The sequence below is a fragment of the Trachemys scripta genome, chromosome 15 (assembly GCF_013100865.1).
Source record: "Trachemys scripta elegans isolate TJP31775 chromosome 15, CAS_Tse_1.0, whole genome shotgun sequence".
Classification (NCBI taxonomy): Eukaryota; Metazoa; Chordata; order Testudines; family Emydidae; genus Trachemys; species Trachemys scripta.
Window position 1 is genome coordinate 6,138,040 of NC_048312.1, and position 12,084 is coordinate 6,150,123.

At 41.5% G+C, this 12,084-nt stretch overlaps 1 long non-coding RNA gene across 1 annotated transcript; it reads left to right on the forward strand.

The window, feature by feature from the left end:
* The first annotated feature begins 132 nt into the window (after nt 1-132).
* Nucleotides 133-10,700, forward strand: LOC117888131. The gene is made up of 4 exons (XR_004648273.1): nt 133-165; nt 2,557-2,779; nt 7,303-7,420; nt 8,306-10,700. It is a non-coding gene; the product is annotated as an uncharacterized LOC117888131 (long non-coding RNA).
* The last annotated feature ends 1,384 nt before the right edge of the window (nt 10,701-12,084 follow it).

A 12,084-nucleotide genomic window follows, 5' to 3' on the forward strand; every position in this document is an offset into this window, starting at 1 on the left:
GCCGCGGGGCATCATGGGAGAGGCCAAGCCACCGCCCCGGGGCATGACGGGAAAAAGGCCAAGCCCCCGTCCCGGGGCCTTATGGGATGGGCTCAGTTCTTGTCATGGCGGAGGTCGGGGGGAGCAGGGCCCCCAGTGTTCGTCTCCGGCCTGGAAGAAGGGAGGGTGAGAGGGGGTCAGGCTGCTCATATCTTATTTATTATTTGTGTTGCTGTAAGAGCTAGAAGCCCTTGCCCTGGACCAGGACCCCATTGTGCTAGGTGCTGTACACCTCAGAGCAGCAACATGCTCCTGGCCCCACATAGGTGCACAGGCCCAGAAATTCTTCAGTCTCTGAGTCCTGCAGTTCACACCCAGGCTAAATTCCCACTGACTTCAGCATGGATGGGTAGATTTGGGCATATTGTACTCTGAGGTTTTGTCTACCAGCGATATTAGCATTTCCCACCATTGCAGCTCCAACAATGGTAACAGCTGTAATGGGCTCTCCAGTGTAGACTAGCCACTGGTATTTTAATCACCTTATCATGTATTCTACTCAGAGCTGGTCTATAGGACACATTAGTTAGAAAGGTGGTGACCCATTGACACTAGCACTCCCATCACTGCTACCACCAACAGGCCTATATCAGTGGTAGGGCAACTAGGGAAGGTCTTAGAACATAAGAACAACCGGACTGGATCAGACCAAAGGTTCATCTAGCCCAATATACTGTTTTCTGACAGGGGCCAATGCCAGGTGCCCGAGAGGGAATGAACAGAAGAGGTAATCATCAAGTGATCCATCCCCTGTCGCCTGTTCCCAGCTTCTGGCAAACAGAGGCTAGGGCCACCTGCCAATCCTGGCTAATAGCCATTGGTGAACCTATCCTTCATGAACTTATCTAGTGCTTTTTTGAACTCTGTTATAGTCTTGGCCTTCACAACATCCTCTGGCAAAGAATTCCACAGACTGTGCATTGTGTGAAAAAATACTTCCTTTTGTTTGTTTTAAACCTGCTGCCTATTAATTTCATTTGGTGACCCCTATTCTTGTGTTATGAGAAGCAGTAAATAACTCTTCCTTATTTAAATATCAGGGGGTAGCCGTGTTAGTCTGTATCTACAAAAACAACAAGGAGTCTGGTGGCACCTTAAAGACTAACAGATTTATTTGGGCATAAGCTTTCTTGGGTAAAACCCTCACTTCTTCAGATGCATAGAGTGAAAGTTACAGATGCAGGCATTATATACTGACATATGGAGAGCAGGGAGTTACTTTGCAAGTGGAGAACCAGTGTTGACAGGGCCAATTCAATCAGGGTGGATGTAATCCACTCCCAATAATAGATGAGGAGGTGTCAATTCCAGGAGAGGAAAAGCTGCTTCTGTAATGAGCCAGCCACTCCCAGTCCCTATTCAAGCCCAGATTAATGGTGTTAAATTTGCAAATGAATTTTAGTTCTGCTCTTTCTCTTTGAAGTCTGTTTCTGAAGTTTTTTTGTTGAATGATTTCCTTCCTTATCTACTTTCTCTACACCAGTCATGATTTTATAGACCTCAATCATATCCCCCCTTATTCATTGCTTTTCCAAGCTGAAAAGTCCCAGTTTTATTAATCTCTCCTCATACGGAAGCCATTCCTTAGCCCTAATAATTTTTGTTGCCCTTTTCTGAACCTTTTCCAAGTCCAATGTATCTTTTTTGAGATGGGGGTGATCACATCTGCACACAGTATTCAAGATGTGGGCTTACCATGAATTAATATAGAGGCAATCTTACATTTTCTGTCTTACTATCTATCCCTTTCTTAATGATTCCCAATAAGAAAATTGCTTGGGTAAACATAACTTCAGTGTTTATGCAAAACTCCAGTGACTTCAATGGAGAACATACAAAATGAGGGTACAATTTGGCCCTAAATTTGATCAAATCTCTTGATTCATAAATTGATGCAACTATTTGATGCTATCTTGAACTAAGTAATACTGAATAACTACTAAATAAACACTTAATGCATTATTGCAATTGTATTTTTAAAACTATAATTAAAAATCCCTTTTTCTTAGGAAGAACTCTAGGGCTTTTGGGACACTTTAATTGAATGTTTGTAATTAATTTTAACTTCACCACATCTCTGAGATATACAAGCATTATACCCATTTTATAGCTGGGGAAACTGAGGCAAACTGGTTAATGGCTTACTCAAGCCACAAAGTTAGTTGCATAGGTCAGGAGTTGTTCCAGACCTATGTTCTGACCAATAGAAAACATTACTTTCCCAGTTAAAGGGCCATTAATGACCATAGGCACATGATCAGTGCACATCAGCCACTCTCAAGTTTATTGGGGTAGCTATACAACAAAGCTCCTGCAAAAAGATTCTCACTCCTGTGCATGAGTCATTAGTGGCCACTTTTCCTAATCCCGTATGGTGTGCTGCATAACTGAGGTTAGGCTGCAGGATATTTTGAAAGGTCTGAAGCTTCCTCTTACTCTGTTTTGTCATAATCTGAAGATGAATGTTTTTGCAACAATTATTTTCTGCTTGTGACTTGACCCTGCATCATTATACAGGGCTTTCTTCTTTTTCTGATCAAGTTCATTCCTGTTACGGTAGAACCTCGAGAAACAAACACCAAAGTTACGAACTGACCAGTCAACCACACACCTCATTTTGACCTGGAAGTATGCAATCGGGCAGCAGAGACAAAACAAAACAAAAATACTGTACAGCACAGTACTTTGTTGAATGTAAACTACTAAAAACAGAGAAAGTTTAATTTTTTTTTTTGACAAGGTAAGGAAACTTTCTGTGCTTGTTTCATTTAAATAAAGATGGTTAAAAGCAGCATTTTTTTTCTGCATAGTAAAGTTTTAAAGCTGTATTAAGTCAATACTCAATTGTAAACTTTTGAAAGAACAACCATAATGCTTTGTTCGGGGTTATGAACATTTCACAGTTACAAACAACCTCCATTCCCGAGGTGTTTCGCAGTGTTTCTCGTATGTGGCCACCAGGGGCTTTTCTTGTGGCCAGAGTCTCCTGGGCTGTGATTTTGGGGGGAGGAGTGCCTCCTCCCACTCCTGTTTCTCCTGGATGCACTGTACTGGTATTTGGTTGCTGGGGCCACCAACAAGGGTTGTGCCCTGCCCCTATCTAGAGTCAGCTGGGGAACAATGCTGTAGGTGCAGGGAGCTGGTGAGTTCCCTGCTTTCCCAGGGGTAGTAGGACTCAGGCTTTGGGCTTCACTGCTGGGGTGGTGGGGCAGCAAACTCTGGTTCCAGGGCTTTGGGCTCCAGCTCTGGGCTCTGGCTGCATGACTGCAGACCCCACGCTCCAGCCACTCAACTTTGGGCTCTGTCCCTGGGCACTGTCCTCTGGCCATGGGGCTTCAGACTCCAGTCCCCTGCTGCTTCCCCCAGCCAAACACCCCCATCTCCCCTGGCCCCCACTGCCTCCCCTGACCCTCCATCCAGCTTAATTTGTCCCCAGGCTTGCCAGGGCAGAGTAAGTCTGCTGTGAAAAGTGACACTTGTATGTTTGATAATATCACTTTTCACAACAGACTTACTAGCTAGCAATGAATAAATTATAATGATTTGGACGTGTTTGTGTGTGTGTTTATTTAGTTTTCCTAAAACTAATTCAATATTTTAGGAGAAAGTACAAGAGCAGCCACCAGCAAGAGTTGGTGGCCCCACACTGAGGCCACCAAAAAAAATTGTTCTGAGAACCCCTTGCTATCTTTACGACCACCAGAGGGCGCTTGTAAATAGCACATCAGAATCCTTACAGTGCCACTAACAATATCTGAATAACAACTTCCAGTTGTAACTTTTGTGTGCAAATTCTTAAATTTTGGAGAGGTTTCAGCTGTCATAGTGGAGACGGAAATATTTCCATAGACTAGGTACAGCATGGGCGGCAGCAGTGCCAACTTCTTCACATTGTCCTTTGTCGACATGCTTCGCACCTGATCTGGACAGACCACATGTAAAGTCCCTATGGTCCGCTGAGACTGCCAGCAAGAGGACTAATTAGTGCCAATTGTGTTTGAATTTTGTTAGGCTAACAACTGTCTGCCTGTAACTGTATCAAGACCACAAAATGAATGGTTATCTATTTTAAAAAACAGCCCTCCATTGGTAACAACTGTGAGTCACTACTGATTTAGGCTGGATTTGAATTTATTTCTTATGTGACCGTTTCCTTGAGTCATCCTGCTCCCTAGAAATTCATTATTCTGTTAAGGACACGGTCTCTTCAATGCACTGCACTCTACCTGAAACCCCAGAGCAGCTTACTTGCTACAACTGTATCACTTGGTTAGCCCTTTAATACAGTGTTCTGTTAAAATGTGTATAAACCTACTTATTTCCTTCTATAAGCAGAGGGAGGAAAGCTGATAGACACTGACATTTTGGGTTTTTTTGCTACTTTTATCGTTCTGGGTTTTTCTGAGTTTGATGCAATTGGTAACAAGTCTCTGCATTTCCTTTAAATTAGGTCTAAGGAAAAATCATGGTTCTTTTTATGCTTAGTCTTCACATTTGGGAAAGAAGATCCACAATGACTTAAGATATGGTGCTACTTTGGAAAGTGACTGTAAAAATGACATTGGGGGACACCATCCTTTTTACCTCTCAGTGATTCTATATTGCATGTGCTCATTTTACAATCGCTTTCTAATTGCAGCTTTCTTAGTCAGCTTTAGATCTGAATTAAATCTATGGTTTTGTTGTTTCCCTCCACCCCCTTCTTGTGTATAGAATAGTTGTGTAGGCTGAAATCTGCCCTCCTTCTTTGAAGACAATGTGATTGCACAGGTGATCTTCACTGATACCAATGCACTCCCACCAATTAGATTTACATATGTCTAATGCATTGGCACTTAGTGAACAAATCTGATGATGCACAAAGAGAAATGGAATCCAACTAACTCTCCCGTAGCTGTGTTGACTCTGCAGAGTTAACCTGAGCAAAAAGCAATCACAGCCTGGGTGAAATCCTGGCCCTAGTGAAGTCAACGGGAGTTGTACCGTTGAGTTCAATGAAGCCAGGATTTTGTCACCTTACTGTTCGTTCTTAGAGCACATGGAACTCGGAAGACGTGCATGGAGCAGCTCTGTTTAGTAAAAAGTGCCATTTTTACAGCGTCACTTTTCAGAAGAGAACCACACTTTAAAAATCTCATCAGGATGACCCTGCTGCTGAAGCAATATCTATCTTTATTTTTATTTTTCAGTTCAATTCCCTAGATTGATTATATGGAATTAGCATCTATATGTGCTTCACGGGGAAAGCAGTCTTTATGACCTATGTATGTGACTTATTAAATAAAGGATTGTCTTATTTTCACATGTTCTGTAGACATTAATTCTCACACTGGTATTCTATATAATAGAGGATGTTGAGAAATGTGGCTATCTAGCTGAACAATGTAATTTTGGAGGTTTTGAACAGTATTCTTCTATACATAACTCTGAAACACTGTCCTGCACCTTTTCTGTTTGAAATACTGAAGACATCTATCATCACATGTACTGTAATGATAAAGACTTACATTTACATAGCACATTTCATCTGGAAGGATCTTAAAGTGCTTTATATTCTTTTTTATTCATCTCTATCATTGAAATGCTGCCACTTCTGAAGAGAAACTAGAGAACTGTCTAACACATCATGAAGTGTTTTACCGAAGTTTCTCTGAACCTATAGGAACTGTGACACTGACAGGCCTCTTATTTTAGTTATTTTAATCAAGCTGCTTTTAGACCTCATTAGGTGTTGACAAAAGTGGGCAGCACTGTTATACTAGATAATTTAGTAAACTAAGATTTCCCCCCCCCCCAAAGATGTACACATACTCGAATCCACAAGAAAACCGTATACAGAACTAAAGATAAACACAAAGAAAACAGAAATATAAAACTTCCTCCTACACAAAACAAAGGCAAAATCTACCCAGACTATAAGAGGAACAAAAATAAAAAACCCAGCACACGTTAGACTTGAAAAGCAGGTTCCAAAGAGCATGCTTCAGAGTATATAGCACAGACAAACCAGGCACAATATTAATATTTAGCTCCTTCACAGATGTGCTGGTAGATTAAATTATTTAATGATTATGAAGTGATCTTCACATGGAAGTTAATATAACATGCTAAATCAGCCAGTTAGGTCACAAAATATTGTAGATTTCAACAAATATTTTAAATCTTGATACAAATAAAAAATCATCAAATTTAAAAATATAACTTTTTTGATGTGCATTTAAACATTAATTTGCAATATTTATAACCTAAACACTGCAGGATTGAGCAAGTCACATCAAACACACTGCAACCAGAAAGTCAAACTGACTATAAACAAAAGTTAAATTGACACATCTGTTGTCACTCCCTACGTGACCTTGGGCAAGTCACTTAGCTTGTCTGTGCCACCATTTCCGGGTGATGATAAAGCTTTCTTAGCTCACATGGGTGTTGAGGATAAATACATTAAAGAACGTAAAGTGTTTTGAGATCTACTGATGAAAAGTGCTATATAAGAGCTAAGTGATAGTATTAGTACCTGAAAGAAGTGCAAAAAGAAAACAGCATTACTTTTAAAAATACTTCAGTTCTACCAATCTAATCTCTTATTTAATAGCATAACTAACTGTTTCATTTTTAATACTATGATTTGTAACTTAAATGTCCTTGTAAAAATATTTCTATGCATCAGAGCAAAAGATTCTAAGATTCCATCCAGCCATTCCATCAAGAGACATTTAGTAGCACTGTTACTTAAGTGTAAATCTTGGCCTGGCTCTGTGTGTTTTGGCAAAGTCAACACGTTTCTTTATGCTAGGGTGAAATTGAGGAAACTTGTTAGATGGGGTCAGACACTTTCCTGGCTACATCTTTTAATTTTTTTTTTAAGGCACTTGCACTAAATTTAGAACTGGATAAGGTTCATACTGATATCCATACTTTTGAGGAAGACATTAATGTGAGATAATCTTCCTATTGAATATGCCACATGAAGGACTCTTAACCAGCCTGCTAAATGTTGCAATGTCTAGTATCCTTTTCTTAGGAAAAACTTCCTGCCAGTAAGATCTACTACCATGAAATAGCTTCCCAAGGGAAGTGGTGGAAGACCCGTTATGGCAGACTTGTAAAATCAGAATGGACCAAATCCTTAAAAAAAAATCCTGTATTTGCATAATTCTATCTATAATTCTGATTTCACACAAGTCATGATTCCAAGTAATTCTAATGTTGACCAAAACATACTCCAACTGTGTTAAACCATCAGTTGTCCTCGTTTTACAGGCAAGAAAACTGAAAGAGAAATTGTGATATGCTTAAGATCACACTGCAAATCTATGAAGAAGCTGCAAACTGAACCTAGGTCTCCTGAATGCCTTGTCCTGTGCCTTTACCAAGGCAGGTAAGTAATATTATCCCATATAACTGGTGGAGCAACTGACACCAAAATTAAGTGACTCCCAAGGCTTCACTGAGAGCCGGTAGCTGGGCTGGAATTAGAATTCAGAGATCCTGGATTTTGGTCCAGACCATTAGATTGTGATGCCTTCCTAAATACTTCTCCAATAGGGGCCTAATCCTGTTGCCATTACTCATATGAGTTTCCTCTTTGACTTAGCTACAGATAAAGATGAGAATTTTGTCCTTAACAAAAACAACAAGGAGTCTGGTGGCACCTTAAAGACTAACAGATTTATTTGGGCATAAGCTTTAGTGGGTGAGGTTTTTATCCACGAAAGCTTATGCCCAAATAAATCTGTTAGTCTTTAAAGTGCCACCAGACTCCTTGTTGTTTTTGTAGATACAGACTAACACGGCTATCCCCTGGTCCTTAAACTTATTTTAAACCAAACATTGTTCCCACTCTGTAATAGAAAAGTTTAACAATTCAAGTAGACAGATGGTTCTGATGCTAAATAAAAACAAGTCAAATAAGCCTAAAATAAACTCCATTCTGGTCTAGCACAACATTAGCCTTTAAATAAATACTAAGGAGCCTGGGAATGACAGTACCTTTCTCTGTACAGTGGATGGCATTACAGGTTATATTTATCAAACTTGTTGACGTCAACAAACTCAAATCCCTAAAATAGCAGGGGAGCGGGATAGTAATGTCAGCTGTTCTTCAGACACAAATCAGGTTATTTTAAATGTCTTAGTTGGAGCTGAAAAACTGTGTGTGTCTGACAGTTTATTACACTGCATGCTACCTCAGCTCTTAATTCGCTGCTCAGTTTATTTATCTGGTTGAGAAAACTTCACAGAAATACTTCATTTTGTTTTGCAGCTTTAAATGAATGGGTATGAATGAGTCTTGGACTTTGAGGTGGGAGGATTCAACCCAGCCACTGTAACCATGGGGGATACACTTTGCTCCAGTTTTTGTGCCAATTTTGTGCATTTTAGAATTGTAAGCAAATGTTATTTAGTAACGGTCTAACCTTCTCTTGAGAGTAAAATTATAGGACAGCAGGGGGCGCATTTACAAGTACAATTAGGGCATTTATATGGAGTGTCACCATCAGCAGGGATCCTAATTTTTTCCCATGATTTAAAAAAAAAATCCCAAATTCTCTGATTTAAAAAAAAAAACAAAACAATCTGCGTTTTTCTGCAATTAAAATTAAACGCTGAACTTTAGTGTCCTTAGCCAAAATATATATAGGTATCAATTGAACATGATATTTTATTGATTATATTTACAATTTTTAAGCAAGTTCAAAGCCTACCAGTTCCAGCAATCATGATAATAAAATGATCCATTCACAGTGCATTGTTTCTTTGCTGTTGTCAATGGCCCTGCTGTTCCAGCCTCTTGTTTTAGTTTATTTTCATTGTTTTATGTTTAGCACATTCCATGTATTCTACAATTGTCTGCCTTTGAATGTCATCTAAAGCCTTGCTGCACACAGTAAGAAGAGCAGATTATCATCAATGTGAAATTTGTCCTTGCCAGACTCAGTGACATGGAACGTAGGGGTGATTTTTAACGTTTTCGGCAACTTTTCATAACTGTAATTACGTCTGGAGGCTGAAGTGAAATTTTAGATGCATTAAAACACAAACCCCTATATGCTGTTGAGGAACCTTTATATGCCGGAAGCAGTTTATCGGAGTATGTTTAGCTGTGGAAATGTAAAGCACATTAAAAAAAATCAACCACAAGAAGAGGAGGGTGTGCACGTTGAATAAGTGACACTGGTACTTTCAGTAAAATTTAGTTAATATGATTTACATATTGCAAAAAACAAAATAAAAAAAACTAAAGATTCTCTGTACAAACGCAGATTCCGCGATTTTCTGTGGCAAATGGATTTCTAGGATTCCTGTTGAAACTATCCAGCTCCATGGGACTGATTCGAGGATTGTTATTTTCAACTAAAGATAATTGTGAAATTAGTTGTTTCTTCCATGCCATGAATACTCTCTGGTTCTTTTGTAGCAGCCCAATAATCTTCCAGAACAGAAAACAATAGTAATATTTTACAGGGGTAAAGCACCTGTCATCCTGTAGGATTGTAAGGATTGAAAGACATCAGCAACATTTAGTTACTATGTAAGGCTGTGTGTGTTCTCCCCTTGGTCTCTGTGCAAGGCTCAGATCTGATGTGGACTGAGGGGAGTATGAACTGAAAACTTAGTCTGCCCCAAGGACCATACTTAAACTTGGAACTAGGCCCTCTCCTCCAAATGAATTTGATGCCCCTTCCCTAATATCAAACTAGTGTAGGACAGCCCATTTTGGAATTAATGCCCTGTCATCCAGAAGCCTAACCAGAAAATAGCCAAAGTAGTTTTTGAGTAAGTTTTTAAACGAATTTGTTCTTAGGTTGAAAATCTGCAGCCATACAGTTACACAGCCTTTAGCAGTTTTAAAGTGAATTTTAAAACCCTCAAGATATACCCCAGTTTAAATATTGACAGCCCCCTAGTGCAACAGTAATGCTGTTAATTTCATAAAAAGGTTCCTTTTGAGTTGTCAGTGAGCTGTTAATGTACCATCAATTTTGTCACTCTCACTTGAGTCATCTGGGAATCTGAGTTTCAGCCCCACCTTTGATTTTTCCTTGTTCATTGTTTTGCTGTTTGCACATTCAACTGCTTATATATTGCAGAGACAACCTCTTGCAGATAAATGTTCATGCAGAAATTTGTCACACCTGGAAGATCCAAATCACAGCACAACTGTTATTTTAAACTACAAAGGACAAGATTTTCAGAAGTGACTAGCAGTTGTGGGTGCCTAACTTGAACACCTAACAGGGCTGATTTTTCAGAAGGATAGATGATCAGTGCCTTCTCTGAACGGAAGCAACCAAAATCACAAGTAATTATATATTAATGTTAGGCCCTTTTAATACAGTGATTACTTTCAGATGTATGTGCCTTTTGGAATACATTATTAAAAGAAACTCAATAAATTGTTGCCACTGTAGAAGAAAAGTGTAGTGAATCTTTTAGAAAAGACATAATAGGTTACTTAATATTACTCCATATTTGGTACTGATTTTAAAGAAATAATAAATTTGAGGGAGGTTGTTTCTTTGTGTGTTGTTTTGCCTTCTGGTGTTTGAGCCTTTAAGTTTCATGTTTTCCAGATTTACTTCACAGCCATGCCTGCTATAAACTTACCTGTTTAAAGCTGAAAGTTTCCAAGAGGGGGGACTTATCGAAAAAATAAAAGTATCCCAAAACTTGCAACCTTGTGCTCTGGGTGTCCCTAAACCTCTAATTGCCAGAAGCATTGGGCACTGGCCCCTGTCAGAGATAGTGTTTGGGGCTTGATGGACCATTGGTCTGACCCATTATGACCATTCTTATGCACAAAGCACAAGAGCTGGCAATGCAGAGACCATAAGGTGTCTAAAGTATGGTTCATGGGTAAGGTGACCAGATGTCCTGTATTTAAGCCCTCCTGCAGGTGTCCCGACTCTTTCTTAAAAACAGGCAAATTGTCCCATATTTTCTGTACTGGTGGGTCCTGCTGCTGGCCAGATCCCTGCTCACTAGCCATCTGTCCACCAGTGGTGGGCGGGCAGGAAGGGCGGTGTCAAGTGGCTGACGACGGATGTGGGTGTGTAATGCTGGTGGCGGGGCAAAGATGCAGCATGCAGGGCTGGCTGCTCCCCCTGCTGGTTCATCAGCACCGCCCCTGCTGCGTGCTGGCTCTCAGCCAGCCAGGCCCGTCCTGTTTCCGGCTAGCACTGGCTGCACGCTGCTATGGTGGCTGGTGAGTGTGGTCAGGCGCCAGGCAGCGGCCAGTTATGTGTTGCCTCTGCTGCCCATCCGTCAGCCCTTTACATGCTCCCCCTTTTGCAGTCTTCTCCCTGCTTTGCCCCTTCACTCCCCCAGCCCTGCTGTTTCTCCATCTCCACCAGGCAGGACCCATCCCACTCCCAGCGCTGGGTGGAGAACCAGCCCCTGGTTGGAGTGGTCAGCTCACCAACAGCTGGCTGGCAGCCTCCTTCCTTCCCCCACTGCTTCAGGTTTTCCTGGGGCATCAGCCCAGCCAAAGACATCTCTGGGCCCTGGTGCACAATGCCTCTTTAGGGCTTAACCCCTTCCTGCCCATGCTGTAGCTGGAGGCAGCTGGGTTATGTTGGTAGCCAGCAGCAGGTTGGTGGTGTCAGCTGCCTTTTGACACCGTGCGGGCAGGAAGGGACAAGTTGCTTCCAGCCACACTGGGGAAAGGAGGAGGAAGAAGAGATGAGCTCTGCAAAGACGGGCCAGGTCATCCCTCTTCCCCCCCCCTCTCCCCCCCCCTCTCCCCTGGAAGCAGCTCCTGTCCCTTCCCTTCCACACAGTGCCTAAAGGCTGCTGCTGGCCACATTCTAGGGTGAACCCTGGCAGAAATCTGGGGAGGGAGAGTGGGCAAGTGACCCTGCGTTGTTCCCTCCAACGTGTTCCCTTGGGAAGATGTGGCGCAAGGCACCAGGAGGGGTGGGTCCGTCCCGGGGTCCTAGCTAGGCCTGGAGGGTGGAGAGTGCCGGGCAGGGATGGTCGCATAGGTCGGTTACCCACACTATGTGAGAGAGGTGTACAGGAGTTTGTGTGTGTCATCTCTCC